The 26,832-nt window shown below is 46.5% G+C and overlaps 1 protein-coding gene across 2 annotated transcripts in view; it reads left to right on the top strand.

Moving 5' to 3' along the window:
* Positions 1-26,832, top strand: part of NCK2 (NCK adaptor protein 2) — a 119,128-nt gene that overhangs the window by 35,546 nt on the left and 56,750 nt on the right. The window contains exon 1 of one of the 2 annotated variants that reach the window (XM_040224217.1): positions 6,388-7,023. The exons of the other annotated variant lie outside the window; for it this stretch is intronic. The gene's annotated coding sequence lies outside the window, so the exon portion shown is untranslated. Of the gene's footprint in view, positions 1-6,387; positions 7,024-26,832 lie in introns of those variants that run through there. 2 annotated transcript variants of the gene reach the window in all.

The raw sequence follows: 26,832 nt of genomic DNA, 5'->3' as shown, positions 1-26,832 counted from the left end.
ACTTGGTGCTTTAGAACTCTCTGGGCTTTGTGTGTTTGCTATCCTGAAATGATTTAATTCAGTTCTACTCTGACTTTCATAAGTGACTCCTCCTGTTTATTTACTTTTGCCTAGGAAAGGCAATGACATGACGTTATTTTAACCAAGCATGTTTTGAATGCATGAGAAATGAGGCGTACTTTTTTGGGGGGGGGGGTATATGTTTTTTAATAGAAAAAATGTTCTGATTGCATGATTAATCAAGAAGAATGAGTTTTACTGTAGAATATTGGTAAGTTTCAGAAGTGAAATTTTCAGTATTTAAACCTTTGCTTCTCAACCTCTAGGATAAGTTGGGGCCTGATGCCATAAAAATGTAGATATCCATCACCGTGGTTTTGTACTTTGGCTTCATATGTGTGAATTTATGTAAAGGATGGCGCGCACACAAACGCGTGCACACACACCCTTATTTTCATTTGGTCTCTGGCTTTAAATTCCTGTGTCCATCCACATATCCTGCTTCTCCCGTGCCCCTCAACCTGTCCAGATGGGATGGCTAAGATGACCATCTTTCTGTCTACATGGGCCCCCCTTTGAGAGTGGAAGGTGCTGAGCCTGCAGCCACAGAGCAGAGGTGGCTGAGGTCACCAGAGTCTTGAGCAGCCGGCCCTCCCTTCCGTCATCCACGCGGGGCCTCTGTCTCTTGCCAGCTGTGTGCTTGTGTCTTCCTGCTCCAGACCTTCCTCCCTCTCATCAGCCTCTTCACTGGGGTCGACCTTCTGATACATACACTTTCTTCGCTGTTCCCCTAGTCAAGGGGCTCCTTACACATCTGATTCTGCCTCATTGTCCACCGTAGCCCCTGTATGGTGGGGTTCCACAGCAGTCATTCCCAGCCAGGAAGCGTCTGCCCACCCCAACCTCTGCAGGTGCAGTTCCCGACGCCTTGCCCACCTCCACTGCCTCCTTGTGGGCCTAAAATGTCATCTCCCCTTTGAAGGCTCTGCATGATCCCTGGGCCTTCCTTCTCCTGTTAATACACATCAGCTCTTAATTCCCCCACTCCATCTCCTGGGAAGTGGGCACCGGTGTGCTGAGAGCGTGGTCCCCTGACCTGGATCCTGACCCTCCTCTTGGCACTGACTTTGGGCTGGTAAGGCTCTTAGTGCCTCAGTTTTCTCATCTGAGAAAGAGGGACAATAGTTGTAGTTAGTTCCTGGGATAGTTGTGAGGTTTATACAGAGCAGGGCCTCAGAGAGCCTGCTGCTCGGCAGGCAGCAACCCTGCAGTTGGTGCTGTCCGTGGCCAGCGGTGGCCGTGCCCTCTCTGCAGTGCTCGTCCTACATACGTGTTTCTCCAGCTGCTGTCTGTGTGAGTGTGGGGACTCTGGGAGCATCATCAGGCTCGAAGGCTTTGCTGAGTCACTTTGTGAGTGTGCATGTATATATGTATATAGTTTCATCACTCAGTCATGTCTGTTTTGAGACACCATGGACTGTAGCCCACCAGGCTCCTCTGTCCATGGGATTTCCCAGGCAAGAATACTGGAGTGGGTTGCCATTTCCTCCTCCAGGGGATGTTTTTGACCCAGGATTCAAACCCTTATCTCCTGCATTGCCAGGCGGGTTCTTTACCACTGTGCCACCTGGGAAGCCCCACATATATATATATACATATATATATACACACACACATATATATTATTCCCTGTTTGTTTCTTACTGCAAATACCTTGAGTTGAGATTACACACGTACAGCTATGGATGTGAGCATATCTGAGTGACCTGAAGACTTGAGGCCACCTGATCCCTTGAGTGGAGGGAGGGTTTCTGACGAGACAGAGAGCTGCTTTGCCAGGTTGGACGTCTGTCCCCTTCTCCTTGTGTCCTATGTCCTGGAAGCTGGGGGCAGGAGTGGGAGGGGCAGGGAAGGATGATCATATGCCAGCCAGTGGCATGACTGGCTTGTAAGGAGGAGCCTCATCCGATGTAGAGAGTGAGCTGTGAGCTGGGGATGGGCTGCTGTGGGGATCCCACTTGATGGTCTCTTCCTCTGCCTCCCTCATCAGCATTTCTTACAAATTGAATTTACAAAATTGGAGGACAGTTGGTTTACAGTGTTGGGTAGTTTCAGGTGTACACCACAGGGATCCAGTGACGCATCACTGGTTTGGGATAGTTTGAATGGGAAGGTTGCCTTTCTGCACTGGTCGTGGGCAGGCAGGCTGGACGCACCTGGGCGCTTGTGCTGGGCCCTACTGCTCGGCTCCCCAGGCACAGCCAGGAGGGGCCAGTTCCTCTGCCACCCGGGTTCCTGGTGCCACGTTTCCCGCTCAGGTGATGGTTGGAAAGAAGGCTTCTTGAGGACTCAGGAAGAAAAAAGCAGTCTTTTCCTAACTATTGAACTTAATGCAAATCCTCCTCAAAAATCTTCCTAGGGAGTGTCTGCTGCACGTAACATCCCATGTTCCTGTCTGCCCACTCCTGACTTTATTAGTAGGTAGTGTCTGCTTTCCATACTTCTCTTTCTTTTTACTTCCTTAGAATAGTTTCATTTTCATGCCCAATTTAGCTCAACTCATATGATGTCTAATGTTAAAACCTGGTAACTTCTTAGCGTTGGAGGATCCTGCCCATTGAAATTGTCTGGCTGCAGCTGTCCTGTCTGTGGAGAAGCCAGGGCTCGGGGTTGGTGGGGGTTGAGGGGTGTACAAGTTATGCCTCTTTTCAGCACTAGTGGCCTCAGAGCAGGAGTCCCCAGAGCTGACCTCAGGTCACCTCGGCTAAGACAGCATCCCTGACATTCCTGATTGAAGGCTGTTTTCCGTGGGAGATGGGGCAGTAATTAATGCTGACCACTGTGCTGCATCCATGGGTGGGGTATAAGCTGCCCCTTTATTTCAAGGCATAACAAGCCCCTCTTGCAACTGATCCATGAGCACAGGCAGCGAGCTGCTCCAGGGCAGGCCCTGTGGTGGGTGCCTCTGATCCATGGAGGGGAAACTGCCTTCCTGAGTCTTGTTGGCCAGTGAGGGTCAGTGGCCAACGGAACCCTGAGAGGTAGTTGTCACCCTTCTGGGATCTTCTCCGACACACCCTAGGAAGAGTAAGCCTGGGTCTCGGTGGCTGCTGAACTTGGACCCAAAAGACAGCAGCTCTCTTTGTTCTTTAAATTTTTTATAATTTTTATTTATTTATTTTTGGGTGCACTGGGTTTTCGTTGCTGGGCACTGGCTCTGTCTAGGCCCAATGAGCAGGGGCTACTCTCGCTGTGGTGTGCAGGCTTCTCATTGTGGTGGCTTCTCTCGTTGGGGGAGCACAGGCTCAGCAGCGTGCGTGGGCTTGGTTGCTCCATGGCAGGTGGGATCTTCCCAGACCAGAGACTAAACCCGTGTCTCCTGCACTGGCATGTGGATTCTAAACCACTGCACCCCAGAGAAGTCCTGGCCTCTCTTTCAACTATGTTCTTTGAGAAAGAGCAAGCAGGGTGGCGAGAGTGTGTCGAGTGTTGTTTAGAAGCCTCCAGGGTTTTCTGTCAGCTGCCTGAGCCTGGCTGCCCCCAGTTCCTGCCCCCCCCACCCCCCCGGGGAACCTGTGCTTTGTCACTCACTGGAGGAGGCTTCCCTAAGTCCCTTCTTGCAAGTGGGTTTGTTGTGAACGAACAAGGGTGTCCCAAGTCCAGGGGCATGGATGGCATGGCATACAGCATCACCAGCTCCTGGTCAGCCCCTGCTCCAGGGAGGCTGTGCTCAGAAATGCCAATGGTCACTGCAGGGATCAACTGCCCGGGGACTCAGATCCTTTCTAAACTGAGAGCCTGAGTTTGTGTTTTATGGGAACATCTTGTTACTGTTTAATGAGGAGGCACGTGTGGGTTCTTTTCTGTCTGCCAAGGATGGAGGCAGAGGGAGATGGTAAAATAAGATCCGCATCATCCTGGGATGTCTCCCACCCCACGGGCATCCCTTCTCCCATGGAGATGGCTAGGGCAGGAAGGGGAAGAACACAGCATCCCCTGTGACGCTGTTGGCTGATGGCAGTCCAGGACTGCTGGGGCGTGGGGTTTGCCTGAACCCTGATCACTTCTGAAGGGTGCTTCGTAATCTGTGAAGTGCTTTGTTTTCTGTCTGCTGTGTGTGTAAGAAGATGCAGGTTAGTAACTGCTGGTCCTGGCAGCGTTACTGTTTGGTCAGTGTTGATATCTGGTTTTCCATGCGTATGCCCTGGAGGTGCTTTTCTGGACTCACTCCTATTAAAGCTTTTATTTTGTGGGAGTGAATGATCAAACACTTCTTTTGGTGTTGCCTCAGAGCATTATAAATTCCAAAGAGCTTTGTTTTGTGGTCACTGAGTTGAGTGGTTATTGCAATGTTTTTCTTTCCTTGGATATTTGAGATCGCTGTCTGGTCCCAGGTGTGTTTAATTTCTTTGATCCATCTCTAAAAGAGAATGCTTCGTGTTTTATGTATGGCTTTACAGCCTTTTTTTTTTTTTTAACACTATTTATTTATTTGGCTGCTTCCAGTCTTAGTTCTGTCACTTGGGATATTTCCTTTCAGCACAGACTTAGTTGCTCCAAGGCATGTGGGATCTTAGTTTCCCAACCAGGGGTCAAACCCGTGTCACCTGCATTATAAGGCAGATTCTTAAACCACTGGACCACCGGGGAAGTCCCTTAGAGCCATTCAGAGCCCTCAAATTATTAAACTTGAAGAGAAAATCATTTGGTTCTTTATTGAATTTGGCTCCTTAGTGCCACTTAGTTGTGCCACTAGACTGTGGGGTGTCAGCCATCGAGCCTGGAATTCCACAATTTATTTAAAATAAATAAAATTTATTAAAATTTGTTTTACTTAAAGTAAATATATACATCTGAGCCACCAGGAAAGTCCATAAAAGATTCCAGCTGAGCTATTTCAAATCCTAAAAGATGATGCTGTGAAAGTGCTATACTCAATAGGCCAGCAAATTTGGAAAACTCAGCAGTGGCCACAGGACTGGAAAAGTCAGTTTTCATTCCAATCCCAAAGAAAGGCAATGCCAAAGAATGTTCAAGCTACCACACAACTGTACTTATCTCACACGCTAGCAAAGTAATGCTCAAATATTCTCCAAGCCAGGCTTCAACAGTATGTGAACCATTAATTTCCAGATCTTCAAGCTGGACTTAGAAAAGCCGGAGCCAGAGATCAAGTTGCCAACATCCATTGCATCATAGAAAAAGCAAGAGAGTTGCAGAAAAACATCTGCCTCATTGACTACGCTAAAGCCTTTGACTGTGTGGATCACAACAAACTGTGGAAAAATCTGAAAGAGTTGGGAATACCAGACCACCTGACCTGCCTCCTGAGAAATCTGTGTACAGGTCAAGAAGCAACAGTTAGAACTGAACATGGAACAACAGACTGGTTCCAAATTGGGAAGGAGTATGTCAAGATTGTATATTGAGTATGTCAAGATTGTATGTCACCCTGCTTATTTAACTTTTATGCAGAGTACATCATGAGAAACGCTGGGCTGGATGAAGCACAAACTGGAATCAAGATTGCCAGGAGAAATCTCAATAACCTCAGATAAGCAGATGACACCACCCTGATAGCAGAAAGCGAAGAATTAAAGTGCCTCTTGATGAAAGTAAAAGAGGAGAGTGAAAAAGCTGGCTTAAAACTTGCATTCAAAAAACTAAGATCATGGCAATCCGGTCACATCACTTCATGGCAAATGGATGGGGGAATAATGGAAACAGTGAGAGACTTTATTTTCTTGGGCTCCAGTATTACTGCAGATGGTGACTGCAGCCATGAAATTAAAGGAGGCCTGCGCCTTGGAAGAAAAGCTGTGACCAACCTAAACAGCATATTGAAAAGCAGAGACATTACTTTGCTGACAGAGGTCCGTCTAGTCAAAACTATGGTTTTTCCAGTATGGATGTGAGAATTGGACTGTGAAGAAAGCTGAGTGACGAAGAATTGATGCTTTTAAACTGTGGTGTTGAAGACTCTTGAGAATCCCTTGGACTGCAAGGGGATCCAACCAGTCCATCCTAAAGGAAATCAGTCCTGAATATTTATTTGAAGGACTGAAGCTGAAGCTCCAATACTTTGGCCACCTGATACGAAGTACTGACTTATTAGAAAAGACCCTGATGTTGGGAAAGATTGAAGGCAGGAGAAGAAGGGGGTGACAGAGGATGAGATGGTTGGATGGCATCACTGACTCAATGGACATGAGTTTGAGCAAGCTCCAGGAGTTGGTGATGGACAGGGAAGCCTGACATGCTGCAGTCCATGGGGTTGGACATGACTCAGCAACTGAACTGAAGGTTTTTTTTTTTTTTAATGTGGACCATTTTTAAAGTCTTTTTGAATTTGTTACAGTATCGTTTCTGTTTTATGTTTTTTTGTCTATGAGGCATGTGGGATTTAGCTCCCCAACCAGGGATCAAGCCCATACGCCCTCCATTGGAAGGTGTAGCCTTAACCACTGGCCTACCAGGCAAGTCCCAAGGCTGGAGCCTTTCAGAAGGATGGCCACAGTCTGGTCTTGGAGGTATCCCTGAGTTCCCAGATACTAACTGTATCATTTTCCCAGGACCTTGGAAACAGTACCACACACTAGGTGTCTGAAGACAAGGGAAACTGTTCTAGCACTCCCTCTGTGACCTGTCGGGCCGTTGATCCCTCCTGGCCCCTTCCGGCTTCTGTTTCCCAGATGGTGGGCTTCCCTGATGAGAAGTTTTTTTCTCCTGAGATGTCCTAGGAGAAAGCAGTCATGGTGTGGTCATGGGGAGAGACATAGGGAGTATAATTCCTATTATCCCAAAAGATGGAAGGGACTCAAGTCCAAAGGCAGCTGGTGGAGAGCTGGGGTTTAGTTTTTGCTCATGCTCCACACAGACCCAAGTGGCTTTTCCTGCCCAGCGCAGGGGAGAGGTCAGACTGGCCACAGCACTGGTGATGTGGAAGCCGCCAGGGCTTCTCTGACTGCGGGCCATTCCTACTCCTCTCTGGACATGAGGTTCTCAGGGGTTCCTCCTGCTCAGGTAAGTTTAGTGAAAGCTCATTAAACCTTGCAAAGCACCTGGCACCTGCCTGCTACCCTGTGCATGCTGTCTCCCTGGATTAACTTTTCTCCTTAACAGGGATGAGACTACCCTTAAAAGGATGAAAGTACCGTTGCTCGTCCTCATCTCTTGTCGAGTAAGAGCAGGAACATACTATTTCACATTTCTGTGTATTGAAATAGCTGCAGCATGTATCACAGTTTGTGTGGCTTGTGTCAGACTCTTCTGCTGACCAATGCAGAGCCTGCTAACCTCCACCAGTGTCCTCTCCTAGGACTTTCTTTTTTTGGTTGTCTTCCAATGTTCTTTTTTTTTTTTTTTTTTTTAAGATATTTTTTGACGTGGGTCATTTTTTAAGTCTTTACTGAATTTGTTACAATATGAATTCTGTTTTATTTTGGGGTTTTTTTGGGCCCTGAGGCATGTGGGAACTTAGCTCCCCAACCAGAGATTAAACCCATACCCCCGCAAAGGAAGGCAAAGTCTTAACCACTAGACCACCAGGGAAGTCTGTCTTTCAATATTCTTTTCCCATAAAATGCATACTTTCCCCCCACTAGTTTCCCATTTCCTCTTTATTCTAAAGTAGCTTACATCAGTCATAAACCATTGCCATTCAGTGCTCTCTGTGCTTTGAGACAAAAACCATCTGTACTAATTCTGTGTGTGTTTGACGGAGGAGGAGGAGCGGGGGAGCTCGTGGATCTCTTAGTTACTGGTTTGCGTTCTTAAAAGTGTGTTCAAGTTGCATTTCATCATTTCAGAATTCTCAGTGGATAGAGACAAATTCCTACTTAGTATATGATGAATGTGAACTATTTAATGCATGTTCTCTGCCCATCTGCCCCTCCTCCAGGCCTTCATGCTCCTGTGCTTGGGCTGGTCCAAGGATTGAAATTGTCCCCCTTCATCAGCTGATTGACCGAGACCCCCCTCCCCCCCAACCCTCTATAGGGTGATGACCAAGCCAAGGGTGAACTTGATCCCAAGTGTTCAATATAACTTCTTTCATTAAAAAAATTAACCTATTAATATTTCTTTCAATTCAGATAAGAGAGTTCTTTTCCACTGAAGAAGTTTCCCAGGGTCAGGCTGATGAAGATGATTCTCCTGCCAGAATTTGTTAATACCATCCTATTAATATGGCCAGTAGAAAGGTCTGAGAAACAATGAGTAAAGCATTATTGCCCATCAGTCTCTTCTGAGGATCAGGCTCTGGGGTTCTTAAATTTGTCCCAGTTTAACCAGAGAGCTTTTTAAGACAGAAAGCCACCTCCCAGCCCCCGCCCCACTTGGTTTCTGTCTCAGGAGTCCAGAGTGGCCCCAGTTATTTGCATTTCTAAGAAGCTCCCAGGTGTTGCTGCTGCTGCTGCTGCTGCTCCTGGTCAGGGCGTGGGCGGAGCCCCCAGATGAGGAGGAAGAGCCAGCTTTGCACAGGTGGCCGTCAGCTCTGCCTTCTCCCTGCTCTGATTAGGGGAGTGTCTGCTCGGAGTCTAAATCATAACGTCCTCAGGTGTCCCTTGAATGCACAGAAACAGAACTGGCTGGCCTTCAGACACCTCGGCATTTATTGCTTTTGCTGCGTGAAGTGTTATCTCTTGTTGTTGCGGTGGGAGGAGTTAAGAGTTGATTTGTGGGCTAAATACATGGCACCCAGTTCTCCTTCCTTGGAGCCCACAGGAGGGCCTGCATGGATTGATAAAAGTAGCCATTAGGAAACTGCTCTGTCATGAAAACTGGTTGATCCTATGACAGTGACAGGCACTTGTCTCCTCACTTCCTGCAGTTTGTATAATTGCTCACCTCCTATTTTTAGTGGCACTGCTGACTCAAAATGAGAACCGATGCCAGACTCCGCCTCTCAGTCCCCTGTCTGCAGGGGGCTGGGCTCTTAGGTGGGTGAGGCCGGGGGCTGGTGCGGGTGAGGTGGCCTGCTAGAAAGTGGATCCCTGGGCAGGGGCCCTGGGAGCCCCACCACTTCCGCTGGCCCCTTATTGCTCCCCCCAACCCAGGCCACCACCCAGAGGAGCCCTCTGGGGCCCCTGTTTCAGGGCACGGCTGCATGGAGTATCTCACCATTGATGCGGGTCTCGCTGCCCCCCAGCCTGTCCTCACTCTTAGGGGACAGCTCAGCACCAGCTGGGCTGCAGACACCTTTGGCCTCTGTTCTGGGCGCAGCTGACGGAGGTGGAGCCAGGTGGAGTGTGTCTTCAGCTGCTTGCCCCCTTTCTGTAAGTCCAGGTGGCTGGTGCTGCCAGCTGGTATGCAGTCAGGGCATGGTTGGAGGATTGGCCCTTCAGCTTTGGCCTCTTGAGTTGTGCCCCAGGAGGGGTCTAGCCAGCTAGCTTGTGCCTGTTTGTTCACAGGGATTCACAAAGAATCAGGTAGAACCCAACAGTCCTGCTTTTGCATCAACAGAGAGATGAACCTGAGGATGGTTCTCTTGTCACTGGAGCTTGGCAGGAGGTGAAGGACTCTGCCTTGGTGCTGCCCCTCCAGCTCAGGACACCCTGGGCCTCTGGAAATATACTGGACTAAAGTGACCCTAACTGGAAGGCGCTTGATACCATGTGAGCCACCCTGAAACCCAGTGGCCTGGGGCTCACCTGTCCTGCACCTACCTTTTCTCCTGGGTTAAAAGAAAGGCTTAGAGCAGAAGAGTTTTCATCCTTTCCTTTAGGATTTAAATCTAGTAATTTGTAAGAGTGATAGCTCAGTGGTAAAGAATTCACCTGTCAACGCAGGACATGCAAGAAACACTGATTCCATCCCTGGGTCAGGAAGATCCCCAGAGGAAGAAATGGCAACTTACTGCAGTATTCTTGCCTGGGAAATCCCATGAACAGAGGAGCCTGGTGGGCTACAGTCCATGGGGTCACAAAGAGTCAGACACAACTGAGCACACACACATGCACAATTTGTAAGAGAACGTTGATTTTGTCTGGAGGAGCCTGGGGAAGTAATGTCAGTTACAGCCACACTGTAAGGAATTGGCCATTTTTCCTCTCCTCCCTGTAACCTCGTCTGCCTTCGCACCCTGGACTAGTAGCGAGCTATGTGGACTTCAGGATGCCTGTCCTGAGGGACCAGCAGGAGTTGAGGGTGTGGGGGGTGTGGGCTTAGAGAATGCACTTTATCCTTCTCATGTCCTTAACAGCCAGCGCTTCCAGCAGTGGTATCTTGAGTCCCTGGGATGTCCCTACACTTTACTTGTACGATCATTTGTGTTGTTTATCTCATGTTTATATCGCTTTGTTTTATAAGGTGAACGTCTCCAGAGTAAGGAGCATGTGTGGTTGGTTCACTTAATGTCTGAGCTGATCACAGTGACCTCTGTAAGGAAGGGGTTCATGTAGGTTTTCATCTTTATAATTTTATGATTCAGAGAAATCAGTGCCTGGCATCCTTCCTGCAGCCTGTGACTGGGAGGGGCGTGCAGAGTCTGATCGGTGTGAATGTGACACAGCTGCTGTTAGTCACTGTTTTCCTAGGACACTAAGTGTTTTTTTATTTTTTTATTTTTATTTTTTAATTTTTTTTTTAAGTGTTTTTTTAAAAAAATTGTTTTTAATTGGAGGGTAATTGCTTTACAGTGTTGTTTTGATTTCTGCCATACATCAACATGAATCAGCCATAGGTGCACGTATGTTCCCTCCCTCTTGAACCTCCCTCCCACTTCCTATCCCATCCCACCCCTCTAGGTTGTCACAGAACACCAGGTTGAGTTGACTGTAGCCCACCAGGCTCCTCCCTCCATGGGATTCTCCAGGCAAGAGTACTGGAGTGGGTTGCCAGTTCCTTCTCCAGGGGATCTTCCCTTCCCTGGAGGTCAAACCCGGATCTCCCGCCTTCCAGGCAGACACTTTAACTTCCCTGAGCCACCAGGGAAGCCCATCTAATTTACATATGGTAGCCTATACGTTTCAGTGCGACTCCCTCAATTTTTCACAGCCTCTCCTTCCCCTGGGCTTCCCTGGTGGCACAGTGGTAAAGAATCTGTCTGCAACGCAGGAGACGGGGGTTTGATCCCTGGGTTGGGAAGATCCCTTGGAGAAGGGAATGGCAACCCACTCCAGCATTCTTGCCTGGAGAATTCATAGACAGAATCCATAGACTGAAGAGCCTGACAGGCTACAGTCCATGGGGTCGTAAACAGTCGGACACAACAGAGCGACTAACACACACACACTCCTTCCCTTACTGTTTCTACATGGCTGTGTCTCTATTGATGCTCTTCAGATGGGTTCATCTGTACCTTTTTTCTAGACTCCACATACATGTGTTAACATGTGATATTTGTCTTTCTCTTTTTGACTTACTTCACTCTGCATAATGGGCTCTAGGTTCATTCACCTCACTAGAACTAACTCAGATTGATTCTTTTTATGGCTGAGAACTATTCCATTGCATATATGTACCACAACTTCTTTATCCATTCCTCTGTCGATGGACATCTAGGTTGTTCCCATGTCCTGTTAACTAGATGTTTTAATTGTATATTCAGCCTTTGAGTAAATTCTTAAGGCTGTTGAATGAACTAATTTCACTTTGGGCGGGGGTTCAACCTGTTAAAAAGACATTTTTTTTTGAAAGTATGTTCAGCAGCAGGCAGGCCTTAGTGTCTTAGCAGTTGACTGTAAACAGCAAGCTTCTGAGTGTGTGCAGGGCTCTGAGATTCCTCTGCAGCCTCCTCAGCCTCTTCCTCTACCCAGTGAGGCCTTGACACCAGGAGGGAGAGGAGGTTCCCCTTGTGGCCCCACCAGCAGCACCCTCTGTCACAGAGCTTTGAGGGCCTTCATGTGTAGAGAGTGGCCTGGAAGTTTCTGAAGGCCCTTCAAGCTCTCGCATTTTCAGATTCTCTTCATTCTCTCTCATTGCAGCATGGGATTTCTTAGTTAACAGGATAATCAATTCAGTGTCGTTTTCTGAAGGTAGAATCAAAGAGGGAATCATGAATATGTCAGCTTCGGGATTCATCAGTTAATGGCTAGTCTCCTTTCATCTAAACTGCCACCCTCTCCAGCGACTTTTATTTAAAGCAGACCCCAGATATCCTTTCATCTGAAAATATAGCAAATATTCCACTAGCAAAAATTCCTTAATCATACCAAATAGGCAGTTGGTGTTCATTTTCTAGCTATCTTAAATATTTTATTGAAAATTTACTTGTTCAAACTGTCACGCGAGTGTATGTTCCTCGATTCTTTGTCTCGCCGCAACAAAGATTTGGAGTGACGGACATTAAAGCCCCCTCGGCGTGTCACAGCTCTCGGGTCTTGGATAGACCGTGTTATAGCTCTCAGGTCTCGAATGGACCGTGTTATAGCGCTTAGACAAATCAGTGTTACAGCTCTATTTTATTTAGAAGATAGCAGGAAAATCCATCTTCAAGGCGTGAGGGCACGTCATTCTCAAGACACGAGGAGAGAGCGCGAGAGAGCGAGCTAGATTTGGCTCTTTTATTTATATGTTTATCTCTCCCTGGGCCTGTCCTATGTAAATTGGGCCAGCCAGGAGTGTTGTTTGTTTTACCTGAGGTCCTCACTCTGGTCCTCAGACCTTCTTTCGCTTCATTTTCGTGGGCTTTTCCCTTGTCTGTAGCCACTGCCATTTTGGACTCCTTTTCCCTGTTCTACCTACCTAACAAAACCAAGATCCAAATAAGGTCTATAAATCTTCATTGTTGTTCAGTCAGTAAATTGTGTCCAACTCTTTGCAACTGGACTGCAGCACACCAGACCTCCCTGTCCCCTCACTGTCTTCTGGAATTTGCTGAAGTTCATATCCATTGAGTTGGTGATGCCATCCAGCCATCTCATCCTCTGCTGCCCTCTTCTCCTTTTGCCTTCAATCTTTCCCAGCATCAGGTCTTTTCCAGTGAGTTGGCTCTTCTCGTGGAGCTTCAGCTTCAGCGTCAGTCCTTCCAGTGAGTATTCAGAGTTTATTTCCTTTAGGATTGACTGGTCTGATCTTGCTATCCAAAGGGCTCTCAAGAGTCTTCTCCAGCACCACAATTCAAAAGCATCAATTCTTCGGCGTTCATGTCCATACATTACAGTGGAATTATTTATTGATTTCTCTGCCCTCTCTCTCTTTTTTTTTTTTTTCAATTGTGATTTGACTGGTTGGGGAAAATAGGTCTTTTGTCCTCACTTTGGGTTTCCTACCTGTGGTTTGGCATAGAGGCCCCCAGTTAGTGTTCTCCTGTGTGCCCTTGTGTCCTGGAAGCTGCTGGCCACAATGGAGAGCTGATTTTGGCAAGATGACTCTGATATTGTGTGTGCTCCTGTTGGAGTGAAGCTGTATCTGGCCTCTGTACCATGATACCGAGTTAAATCTTGGAGACAGAGTTTTGGGTAAAGTAGGAAAAATAGCTTTATTGCTTTACCAGGCAAACAGGGCCACAGCGGGCTAAAGTCCGCAAAACTGTGTGTCCCCCTGGAGCAGGTAGTGAGGAGTGTTGTAATCCTAGTTCAAAGAGGGTATGATCAGCTCTGGACATTCTTCTGATTAGCTGGTGGTGAGGTAAGTGGGAGTCAGCATTGTCAGCCTTGTGGTTCCAACAGGTCTGCAGTCTCCTTGCTTGTGGGCAGCAGACAGTTAACCTCTCCCAGCTGGTGGGGGTTTCAGTGTCTGCAGAGCAGCTCTAAGGTATTGTTGTGTATGTCCCTTGAGGGAAACCAGGACCTGCCCCAAGGCTACACTATTGTTTCTTGACTGCTCCTCCCTTGTCTCTGCATCCCCTCCCTTCCCGGATTAGCAACTGTTTGAGCTTGCCCATTGGAACTCAGGGAGACCTGGAGGCTGAATGAAGCCTATTTCCTGTAATCAAGAATCAAGAAAGGGGGGGACACAGAAGGCTTTCCTGCCCAGGAGTCCCGCAGGGTCCTGCTGGGTATCAGGGTATGGGAGAGGGCAGGTGTGGTGGTCTGGGCTCAATCCATGGTTCATCATTCCCATGGGATACTGGCGCTCACCCCAGACTCCCATGCACTCACACCAGCCCGTCTGGACAGCACAGAGCTGTGTCTAGGGGCCTGTTATGCAGGGAGGTTGGCCCTTTATTTGGCAGTGTTCACAAGTGGTGTTGCTTCCCCAGTATTGTCATGAGCGAGGTTTCTGTTTGGTTTTAGAGAAATCAGGAGCTGTGATTTCAGGAGCTGACCTCCTTGCTACTATGAGGAACACCCAGCCATGGCCAGTGCCCGCTCCCCAGGGCTGGTGGGGGAGGAGTTGAGGGGCTCCAGGCCCCTTCCACTAGTGTCTCCCCTCCTAGCTGTGCTCCCTTCAGCAGAAGATGGAATTTGGGGACCCTAGTCTAGGAGATGTGGATGCTCACTCAGTACTCCTGAGCTGGGCATTTTATCTGGGCCTTTTCAGTGGCTAAAGGTGTAGACTTAAAAAATAGTCACAACCTAAAAGTTATGTTTTATTCTGGGGACAGTTTTTAGGACTTCAGGAGACAGCACCTCAAGTGATGCCGAGAGAACTGCTCCAAGGAGATGGGGTAGGAGTCAGGTTATATAGAAGCCTGCAACAAAGGGCAGGTAGTCTGAACATCAAAACTATTTTTGTGAATTAAAGAAAACCAGGTATCTCATGTTAAGGAATTTAGTGCTTTTCTGTGTATGGGAAGATGTAAGATTCTGGGCTCACTGAAATCTTTCCTTTCATATGCACCTCAGCTATCTGGGGCCAGCATCCTTCATTTTTCACAACCTGAGTTCTTCAGAGCTCCTTGTAGGGAGTGGCTGCAGCCTGGTAGCTGCTGGATAGCAGCTATTGTCCTCCTTCCTGGGCACCCTCCAGGCTCAGGAATTCGCATTTGGAGGGCTGGAATCACTGGTGGCTGTGACATCCTGGTTTACTGATACGGCAGGAAGTACTTAAATTTCTCAAAGATGGTTTCATTTACTTGTTTGTTTTGATTTTTTTTAAACATAATCTATTGTAAATTCACACTATTTCTAGTTCAGAATTAGAATTACAAGGTGTTTTAGTTCTTTGATTTTATATTTATATCTCTTTTCTCTTAGGCTGAAAATTTTTGTCCCTGGGAACATGAACATAATTACCTATTTGCTTGATTATCCCACTTCATTTATACACAACCCATAGAAATGTTTAGAATAGCTCCACCAATATTTTTACCCACACTGTGAGTAGTGAAAACAGCTGAAGATGTTTTTGTCCTCCAGGGTTTATCCCACTAGGAAGCTGCAGCCAAATGACTGTGTTTCAGAGTCTTCCAGAACAATTCCTCTGTGTGTTCATGCCACCACTTCAGTATATAATTTGGTTAATTTGTTTCCATTTTGCTTTTGATTTTTAGAACTTAAAAAATTAATATCAGTTTATAATTATGTAAACCATTTTCATGGTTCCAGAGCCAAAGAGGTGTCTGCAGAGAGGTCTGCTTTGTGTTTCTGCCTTCTCTTCTTATTCCTTCCATCACCCACCATTTTTAAAAGGGTTATTTTTCTTTCCCTCCTTTTATTTATAGCCTTGTAATGCAAAGTACATACATGTCTTCATAAGTTAGATTTTTGTTTTTAAATTTTTATTGGTGTTTAGTTGCTTTACAATGTTCTGTTAGTTTCTAGTGTACAGCAGAGTGAAGCAGCTGTGGGTATACATATAAACCCTCTGTTTTGAATTTCCTTCCCATTGAGGTCACCACAGAGCACAGACTTGATAGCTCTGTGCTCTGTAGTAGGTTCTTATTATTTATTTTATACATAGTATCAATAGTGTTTATTTTTAATACTTGATATTTTCTTAGATAAACAATAGCACAGTCTACACACTTACCCCAAACTAGAACTGGAAGATTGTCTTCTAATGATGAGGCAAGTTGTAGCTTAGTTAATCATGACCTTGAGTTAAACTGAGTGTGCCTGTCGATTCAGTTATTTTGGACTGGGTAATTACAGCAACGAGGGCTTCCCAGGTGGTTCAGTGGTAAAGAATCTGCCTACCAATGCAGGAGACACTAGAGATGCAGGTTCGATCCCTGAGCAGAAAAGATCCCCTGGAGAATGAAATGGTAACCCACTCCAGTGTTCTTGCCTGGAGAATCCCTTGGACAGAGGAGCCTGGTGGGCTGCAGTCTATGGGGTCCCAAAAAGAGCTGGACACGACTAACCAACTGAGTATACACAATTACAGCAACTGCCGCCCGAACATTCTAATCATATTCCAAAATATTAATAGTTAGAAAATACATGAATATTTCTGTCTTGTTTTTGCTGTTGGGAAAAAAAAAAAAAGGAAACTTGGTCTGTTTAATTTACATATATTCTAGTTCAGTGGGTCTCGGCCCAGTGATTTCATCCCCAGGGGACGTGTGGCAACATCTCAGATGTCTGGGCATGTTTTTGATCATTGCAACTTAAGGCAGGGAGCCCTCAGCTCCTGCAGTGAATGGAGAGCTCCCCCAGCCAAGAAGTATCAGCCCTGTGTCTGCCTCTGGTCAGAGCCCTGCACAATGGAAGGGGCCTCGAGACCTTGGGTCACCCCCTTCCCTCCCTCCCTCTCTCTGTCCCTCTACCCTTTCCTCCTCCCTTCCCCCTTCCCTCCCTGCTTCCCCGCCTCTCTTCCTTTTCCTCCCCTTTCTCTCTTCTTTCCCAGTAAAAAGTAGATTTTTACGTCTAGGAGTATAGGAAAACTGTTTACAAAGACAAGCCAGAAGGACACCAGCGACTGTGCTTTACCACCTCGTGTGCAGAGAGTCCAGCACAGGAAGCCCTGTTCCGTTCAGTCTGGTGTAAATCCCATGTGTGACCATGTGCCTTGCGGGAAGCTGATTCTGCTTCAGGGTGGGTCTCAGGAAGACGGGACGTCTTGTTTGGTGCAGGCACATGGACCACCGCCTGTAGGACAGTAGTGCTTGAAGTTGAGGTTCTGATGTGCTGACAGCACTGTGGCTTCACGGTGGATCCTGACGTGCTGCCCACTTAGAAAGATGACCATTCAGAGGCGCATGTGGGTGTGGGCGGCAGTGGGCAGCTGGCAGTTCTGTGCCTTTTAGGACATTCTCTTGTCATTGACAACATTCTGCATTCCTCTGGGGGTCGCTTTCCCATCTCTGGACTTTCCATGCCAGAGTCCTATGAGATGCTCATTTTCAATTAACAAAGAGGGTGAGTGGTCCTATCTCTGTGTGGTGTAATGTGATGTCAATGGGGGCTCCCTCCTTTTCTCACATCGGGGACCCTGAGGAGTATCAGCAAGGTGCCTGGTTGCCCCCAGTCACTACCAGAGGGGGGCACTTGGAGTGTGATCACAGGGCGTTGGAAGCAGGTGTTGGAGGCAGCTGTGTCTGGTCCAGTGATGGGCTCGCTGGCCTCAGATCTTAGCCTCCCTTCTGCCTGTGGTGATGGAGGAGGCAGGTGGGTGGCGCCCTTCCTCTAGTTTCTACGTCACTGCTCTTCCCCAGGTGCCACCCACACTCCAGCAGGTCAGCTCACCCAGCTGCACAGGTCACTGGTCAGCGTGTGCCTGTGGCATAAGAGAGCGCAGTACAGGCTGCTTCTGTGGGAAGAAAGAGGTGTCTTTAGGAAAGTTAGCCGCTAAGGTGACCGCTCACTGGTGTTTAGCCCTGGGGAGCTGGGTTTATCTGATCGTTTTGTTAAACATTTGCCTGTGAACTTCAACTCTTGTGACTGTTTTGAAGGGACCCGTGGGGATGGAGAGCACCCTGTGATGGTTACGGGGTGATCCTGCAGAAATAGCCCAAGTCACCAAAATTCCTTTTGATTTTAACTTCATGGCCCAAAGACACAATATTTATTGTCCTTTAAACTCCAGTACTTTGGCCACCTCATGCGAAGAGTTGACTCATTGGAAAAGACTCTGATGCTGGGAGGGATTGGGGGCAGGAGGAGAAGGGGACGACAGAGGATGAGATGGCTGGATGGCATCACTGACTCAATGGACGTGAGTTTGAGTGCACTCCGGGAGTTGGTGATGGACAGGGAGGCCTGGCGTGCTGCAATTCATGGGGTCGCAAAGAGTTGGACATGACTGAACGACTGAACTGAACGGAACCAAACTGAGGCCCTTGACTGGAGTCTTATACCACGCCCCCCTCCTCGTTCAGCATTTCCCCTGCCTCCTGAGGGTAGCCTTATAAGCCTTGGACACTGAGAACCTGAAGGGCTCACTTCTGTTTCAGCATTTCTACTAACTCTGGGGGAAGCCCTTAAATATCGACAGGGGTCTGAAGCCTTGGTTCATTTTTTTTTTTAATTTTTTAAGCATAGAAATAAATGGTTTGTGCTATTTTTGAGTAGTGGATATTGAACTTGGGGTGTAGGGCAAAGTGGTTTCCATGTCTTTCTAAAGAGGAGAAGCAGGCAGCTCTAGCGGCAGGTGACCTTCTGATGGGGACAGGTGGGAGGCAGTTCTTAACCATTCCTGGGCAGGTGTGGGCAGCCACGCTCTGGACAGCCAGCCTTTTGGGCTTCAGGATTGACAGGGGTGGTGGTCCTGGCCTTGCAGGATTCCTGCCCGGTGGTGGGGGAGGCATCTCCTAGCAGTGAAGGAAGACATCATGGGTTCACCATCAGCCTCTTGTGATCAGACTTACGGGCAAGTGCCAAGCCTTTTGTAACCATAATCAGTTAAGACAAAGCAGAGGGCTGTAAACTGCAGAATTCTGTTGGCGTCTGCCTTCCCGTAGAAACAAGATGGTTCTGGGATTTCCCTGGTGGTGCAGTGGATAAGAATCTGCCTGCCAGTGTGGGGGACTCCGGGTCGATCCCTGGTCTGAGAGGATCCCACATGCCGTGGAGCAACTAAGCCTGTACAACCACTGAGTGTGCCCTTAGAGCCCATGCTCCACAACAAGAGAAGCCACCGAAATGAGAAGCCTGAGCGCTGCAGTGAAGAGTAGCTCCCCCACCAAAGCAGAACAACACGACAAAAAAGAAACAGGATGCTTCTAGAAAAGAAAGCCAGTTCAGAAATCTGGCACTGAAAACCTTTCAGTGTTGTAGTGTGGACTCGTTAGTTTAGGGTTTTATAACTGGCTAAATGTTCTGGCGTTAACTGCAGGTTTCCGAGTGGTTTCATCGCCCTCGGTCAGGGCTGACTGCAGGGTGGCTAGTTGTATTCATCTGATTCAGTTCATTTCCTAGGAGAACCAATTACAACCCCTTTTTCACTAATTTAAGGTTGTAATCCATCTATTTCAGAGCCTACTCTGAAATAGATTAAATTATCGCCTACCTCCAGAAGATGCATATTTGAACTTAAGTATCTGTGGGATTTTCATATTCTGTGAAAGACAAAGGGGTGAAAGTTAGCTCATTGTTAAGTTTTGTTTTCTTCTACTTACTGTTATTATTTTGTTGGAAAATTTTTACTGCATGTATCTTTTTTTAAAAAGGCAACTGAAACCTAACATCAAGGGAAGCCTTCCTCCTGTCTCAGGCACCCACATGACTTCGTTGGAGCAAGACCACTGCTTTTTGTGTGTACATCCAATGTTCTGGAAATAGCTAACTACCAGCTTAACTTCAACTTCTCTGTCCATGGATTTTCCAGGCAAGAATACAGGAGTGGTTTGCCGTTCCCTTCTCCAGGGGATCTTCCAGACCCAGGGATCGAACCCCAGGTCTCCTGCATTGCAGACAGATTCTTCACCATCTGAACCACTAGGGATACCCAAATACCAGCTTTACTCAGGCCATTTCACTTTCTCCTTGTTTTTTCCCTCCCTTGTTCTTCCTGGAATACAAAGACATCTCTCCTTTACTTAATTTTAAAAGATAAAGGCATTGTTGTACACTTTAGTTGGTGAATTTTTATGGTCTGTGAATTGCATTTCAATTTAATAAACAGTAACCTTAGAGTCTGGGGACTGATTAGGAGAGAAAAGCTGAAGAGTGGAATACTTTCCTCTTTATGTCATCAGAGGTGACTAGAGAGGTTCCCCAGAGATCTTCGCAGCTTGGGTTAAAAACATATTTTTATGGAGTATTTAGAAGGAGGAGCCTGTGGTGAGCCTGCCAAGGTTCCTGCTACATAGTTAAGTTCACTGGGGTGATGAATCTCAACATGAGGAGGGTGAACAGCAGGAAGGTAATTGCAGGCAGCTTAACCAGGCAGCAAAATGGTAGTTAAGGTTCTTCATAGATAAATACATGTGTGGAAAAGAATCTGAAATGTCCTTACCTTTCTTTTCTGAGTTGAGAATGTAAGTTTGAAGTCCTGTCTCTTTAGAACCTAGAGACATCTGTCTTGTTTTACAAGTGGATAATTTTCAACGTGTGTTCACTCAGTCTTATCTGACTCTTTGTGACCCCATGGACTGTAGCCCACCAGGCTCCTCTGTCCATGGGATTCTCCAGGCAAGAATACTGGAGTAGGTTGCCATTCCCTTCTCCAGGGGATCTTCACAACCCAGGGAACCTGTGTCTCTTGGCACCTAATGCATTGGCAGGCAGATTCTTTACCATTGAGCCACCTGGGACTTCCCTGTCATTCATTGTCTGGTGCTGTTTAATCAAGCTGTTCCTCTCCGATAGCATCTCAGCTATGTCCTTTCTGTCCATTTTGACACGTCTTGCCTGCGTTCCTGGTGGAGCCGTGCCCGTCCCTTTGGATGGAGGACCACTGTGGGGATTGATGGCTGGGAGTATGGGTGTCCCCAGAGTGTGGGCTGTTAGTTTGATTCTCCCCAAGGAAGGTGTCAGATGCATCCTGCCCTTGGCCATGGTCTGTAACACAGCATGGATGGTGGCCTGGAGATAGGTGTGTGGGGTTTGCAGGTGAGGAGTGGATGGAGGGGGGCGGGTTGTCCAGGCCTGAAGCAGAATGAGAACTTTTTGAGAACCTGCAGCGCTGGACTGCAGGTGGTGTGGAAGAGTGGACCAGGAGGGTCACCAGGGGCACGTGTCTCTGCTTCCTCTCAGAAAGCCACCTGCCAAATGTAGTGTGAGGGGCCAGATGGGCTGTGCAGGTGTGAGGCTGCCTGTGGGGGACGCAGTCTCAGCCAGTGTTCTCATGTCTAGAGCATCATCAGCATGCCCACTCTCTGCAGTGGACATCCCTGCAGAGATGATGTGGGGTGACCCACAGGGGCCTGAGGTTCCCGCTTGGGCCCCTAGCATCCACTCCTTTGTCTGTCTGCTTTGTCGGGGAGAAGCCTACGTCTGTCTTGTCTGTTGTATGTCCAGCACCCTGCATAGTGCTCAGAGGGTTTCAGAAATACTTGCGGAGCGATTTGTCTTGAAGTCTGTCCAGAAGAGAGAACTTTTAGGAAACTTGTCATTTTTTGACTTAGGAAGGATTTGCTTGCTGAAGAGGCCTTAAAGGAACTTGCAGTTCCTCTCACTGTTGGGAGGTTAGTCTCAGGAAGGAGAGATGAGACCTGCTTTCTAGTCCATCATAAACCACCTTTATGTAAAACTATTATGTTCATATAAGACACTGCTCACTTGTCTCCTTTAGAGATTTTAAAATTCTGCGGCAGATACTAATGGGTACTTTGGATAGGAATATCTATTTTATTTTAGAAGTTTTCTAGAAAAGTTGAACTGAGTTTTTTTCAGGCAAGTTTTCTTGCGGCAGATAAAGCAGTACTGCCATGTCACCTCATGTCTGACCTCCGTCCCTCCATGGACTGAATCCCCTAAGAAGGATGGCATCTGTGTTGTGCCTTATTTACACACAGTGTCTGCGCAGAACAGATATGTGTCACATTTCCATTGAATAAGTGTGACTTCCATTTATTTATACCAACAAGTTTCTCCAAGAAAACCCGATGTCTGAAGCTAAATGGCAGTCTCTGCAGTGCCCAGCTGGAGAAGGAAATGGCAACCCTCTCCAGTACTCTTGCCTGGAAAATCCCATGGATGGAGGAGCCTGGTAGGCTACAGTCCATAGGGTTGCAAAGAGTTGGATACGACTGAGCGGCTTCACTTCATTCACTTCATACTTTATCACTGGAGAAGGAAATGGCAGTATTCCTTGCCTGGAGAATCCCTTGGACAGAGGAAGCCTGGCGGGCTGTGGTCCATGGGGTCGCAGAGAATCGGACACGACTGATGTGACTAAGCACGCATGCCCAGTGCCCAGCTGCTAAGATGTACACTGGGATGTTCGTCCCCTGGAAGAGAGTCCTTGTGTCCTTTGTCATGTGTGAAGACATGGCCAGCCTCGTCACCTGGGTGCCCCTTCTTTCAGACAGGCCTGGTGTTCAGATGCTGAGGGTTTGGAGATAAGTGTTCTTGATTCTGTCCTTCTCACTTTCTCCTCTTCCCTTTGCACCCTTTGTTCTTACCTGGGGCTGATATAACCAGCTGCAGGTGGTCTGATTCAGCAGGTCTCAGTGGGTTCTGTGTGTGATGAACAGGCAGTAGGGATGGGGAACCCTTCCATTTCTGAAATGTGTGGTTAGAACATTCCTATTTCAGCTCTTACACATCATCCGAAGATAATTTTTGTCTTTTTGTTCAGTCATTAGGTCATGTCTGACTTTTTGTGGCCCCATATACTGTAGCACTCCAGGCTTCACTGTCTTCCACTCTCTCCCAGGGTTGGGTCAGATTCATGGTCCATTGAGTTGGTGACGCCATCCTTCCCTCAGTCTTTCCCAGCATCAGGGTCTTTTCCAATGAGTCGACTCTTGGCATCAAGTGGCCAAAGTATTGGAACTTCAAGATCAGTCCTTCTATTGACTATTCAGGGTTGATTTCTTTTAGGATTGACTGGTTTGATCTCCTTGCTGTCCAAGGGACTTTCAAGAATCTTCTCCAGCACCACAGATCAAAAGCATCAATTCGTTGGAGCTCAGCCTTCCTTATGATTCAGTTCTCACGTCTGTACATGACTACTGGAAAAACCATAGCTTTGACTATACTGACTTGTGTCAGCAAAGTGGTGTCTCTGTTTTTTACTACGCTGTCTTTTGCTGAGCTGTAAATTTGAATAATGAATCACAAGGTGCAGTGGAGGTTTAACTCGTTCCCTAACTTCTTCTATCTTTGTGTTCATGTTCTCACGGAACAAGTTACATGCATGGAGACTGTGGTGAATTTCAGGATTTACTGATTTCAAAGCATCCTCCTTAAGGAGTAGACCAGGGAAATGTTGAATTCTGAGAGGGCTTGAAATGATGTCCTGAGTGTTTCCTCTACACAGAATGGCATCGTGGAGCCCAGTTCGTCATTTCTCTGTGCATGTAAGTGAATGGATCTCAGCTTTTCTTTGATGTGTACAGTGGATGAGGGTTGTTGGAGGAAACCTGGCTGCATGAGGAAGTAGGTTTTCTTTTTGCCAGGTGGCCGTTGAAATGTGTTTCCTCTGTGCCCAGTTGAAAGGCTGGGCATGAAGATTTTCATGCTCTTGTTGAGTTTTAGCTTTGAAAGTGCTTACACAGCTAATCTGGCTTTTATGTTTATTTCCACTTGGAGCTCAGCAGGAGGCTCTTTGGAGATATTCGGACAGAAATGACTTAATTGGATTTCAGCCCAGACACAGCGTATGAATGGCTTTATGGATGGCATTAATTGGGCCGTTGCCATGGGAAGTCATCTATACATTTTTGAGCTTGAAAGTTTAGAAGTCCTCTTTGATTCATTCAGTCTCTCTCATTGGCTTCTTGCTAGTTTATTTGATCAATGACATACTCAAGAAAAATAAATTTATAGCAATAAAATGAAGACATATGGTTCGTTAGCAGAACCATCATTCGGTTTTGGCACGGGTGCACTGATTTGTGTTGAAGGCTCCGTGTTGACACTCAGGAGCTGGATCAGGCTGTGTGTAAGGAATTCAGGGTCTCTTGGTTTGAAATTTGGGAGAAGAGGATTCTAAACCCTGGAGCACTGAATGGTGCCATTGTTGTTTAGTCGCTAAGTCATGTCTGACTCTGCAACCCCATGCACTGCAGCACGCCAGGCTTCACTGTCCTTCACTATCTGCCGGAGTTTGCTCAAATTCATGTCTGTTGAGTCGGTGATGCCATCCAGCAATCTCATCCTCTGCTGCCCCCTTCTCCTTTTGTCTTCAATATTTCCCAGAATCAGAGTCTTTTCCAGTGAGTTGGCTCTTGGCTCTTTGCATCAGGTGATCAAAGTATTGGAGCTTCAGCGTCAGTCCTTCCAATGAATATTCAGGGTTGATTTCCTTTAGGTTTGACAGGTTTGATTTCCGTGTAGTCCAAGGGACTCTCAAGAGTCTTCTCCAACACCACAGTTTGAAAGCACCAATTTTTTGGTGTTCAGCCTTCTTTAAGGTCCAACTTCCACATCTATACATGATTACTGGAAAAACTGTAGCTTTGACTATACAGACCTTTGAGGGCAAAGTCATGTCTCTACTTTTTAATATGCTGTCTAGGTTTGTCATAGCTTTATTTCCAAGGAGCAAGTGTCTTCATGGCTGCAGAGATTTTGGAGCCCAAGAAAGTAGTCTGTCACTGTCTCCACTTTATCTCCATCTATTTGCCCTGAAGTAATGGGACTGGATGCCATGATCTTAGGTTTTTGCACCATTGTGGCAGATTCTATAGAAATCACTGAGGAAGTGTAAGTCTATTGGATGATGAATGTCTGATAAGAGTCATTCTGTCGAGAGCCTGCCATGTGGCTGAGCCATATGTGGCTGCAGCATGTGGAGGTCCCTTCCTGGAGGCACTTGTGTTGCCTTTGAATGGGGGCGGTTTGGTTATAAAAGAGCAATGGCTGCAGGAATGGACGTTCCCATAGAATGTTCCAGGAGAGGGGACATTTGGGTTCATTGCTCCTGGATGATGAGTTGGTTTTGGCTGGACAGTGGTTTTGGAAAGCTGCAGGTGTGAATCTCTTTCTGGATGGTGGAGGAAATAGACATAAAGGCACAAAAGTGGGAAAATATCTGGCATTTGGGGAAAATGTGGGTGAGTCATGTTGACCATTTTCAGAATACTCAAAAGCAGCTAAATATACTTTTAAAAAATGATATTAAAATTCATTTTCAATTGGCATGATCATGAGTTTGTTCTCTGAAAGTATTTTTTTTTAACCATTAGCCACATACAATTAGAAATGTCATTTAGATCACCTGTGTGTCTAAGTTATCTCAGATGAGAATTCAGTGTCTATATCTTTCTTCTTTGCTGTCTTGCCTTCCTTCTGTCTTTTTCAACAAAAGAGGTTTTATTCAATAGTGTGTTTTTGAGTTTAAGGTTTATCTTAGTCAGCATGCTTTTTATTTGTGGTGTAATTACCTGGACGACAATGAAATCCTGTGGACACTTCGTAAAGAATGCAGGTGGCCATTTGCAAAATACTTTGTATAACTGGACTATCCAGTTACGGCATTGAGATGTGTATCTATATGCAGGTATGTGTATATAGGGTTGTATACACACACCTACATGTATGCTGATTCTGAAAACTGTGATTTGGGTCGGTGGAAATAGCTTCAGAGAAACAACTATGATGCCTTTTGGAGGATGGGGACTGTTGTATTAAGAGGCTAGCATCAAAAATATACACAGAATCTACAAAGCGTTAGAACAGGTGTTACTAATGTCATCCCTATCTGCTAGAATTCTGAGGCAGCGACCGTAAAATTTAAGTCCATACTAAGATTTGCCTTATGACTTCCTTGTCATGGTATTTTAGATAAATGTATTAATACATTTTTGGTCCACATCATCAATTTTGGGTAATTCTCACATCCACTGCCGCGTGCCGAGCTCACAGCTGCAGATTAGGGGCATCGAGACCTCGTCACGACTGAGGACATGGAGGAACAGGACCGAGGTGGGAAGGGCGTGTGGGGGCTGGGCAGGTCTGGGACCCACGGCTCCTGCCACATCTTTTGGTCATGGCGTGTGTGGTCGACCCACTGCCAGCAGTGTTGTTCTCCTCTCAGTTCTAGAAGACATGAAGGCAGATGTCTGCATTATTTCAGAACACAGAACCCTCAGAGCTCGGCATCTGACCAGTGGCCCTGCTCCCAATACCTCCCCAGCCACGTGTGGTATCTCCTTGAGGCTGTTCAGAGAGAAACTCATGCTCTTTCTGTCCCATTTTCATTAATCAACTTGTGATCCTCACATAGATGCAGTCCACTGATAAACCAGTGTTATCATTTAAATCGATTCCAGCCCATGGCAGAAAAATCTGGTGGTTTCCTTTTCAGGACAGTTTTATCTTGAGTAAAAGCCCAAATTTGGTGGGACTTTCTGAAATGTGGACCCCACATCTGGTTGTCAGCACTGAGCACAGTACTAAGAAGCAAGTGGGGTCCTGTCCCTGGAAGCATTAGTGTTGTTGTTTTCTTTTTAATAAAAGAAAAAAGACAATTGCCTTTAGCTTATCCTGCAGATTAGGGGTCTGGGCAGTTTACTGGGTGTGTTTTGCATGTTTATCTCATACTCATGTACTATGAGGTTTGGTCATGATACTCATCTGGCATAATCCAAGAGTCTTGAGCTTATTTATGTGCAGTATTCAACACTCAAACAGTGTAACTCAGTAATTTTTTTCTGCATTGACATCTAAGAGAAATAGTGCCTTTGTTTTTATTTATGTATATACTTTATTTATTAATTTTAACAATGTTGTGTTAATTTCTACTGTATAGCAAAGTGACTCAGTTATACACATATATATGTTATTTTTTATATTCATTTCCATTATGGTTTATCTTAGGGGTTTGCCATTATGGTTTATCGTAGGGTTTTTTTTTAACTTTTTACTTTATATTGGAGTAGAGATGATTATCAATGTTGTGATAGTTTCAGTTGAACAGTGAAGGGACTCAGCCATACATATACATGTATCCATT

The sequence above is a fragment of the Oryx dammah genome, unplaced genomic scaffold (genome assembly GCF_014754425.2).
Source record: "Oryx dammah isolate SB20612 unplaced genomic scaffold, SCBI_Odam_1.1 HiC_scaffold_25, whole genome shotgun sequence".
NCBI classification, from domain to species: domain Eukaryota; kingdom Metazoa; phylum Chordata; class Mammalia; order Artiodactyla; family Bovidae; genus Oryx; species Oryx dammah.
This window is presented reverse-complemented; position numbering and strand designations above follow the sequence as displayed.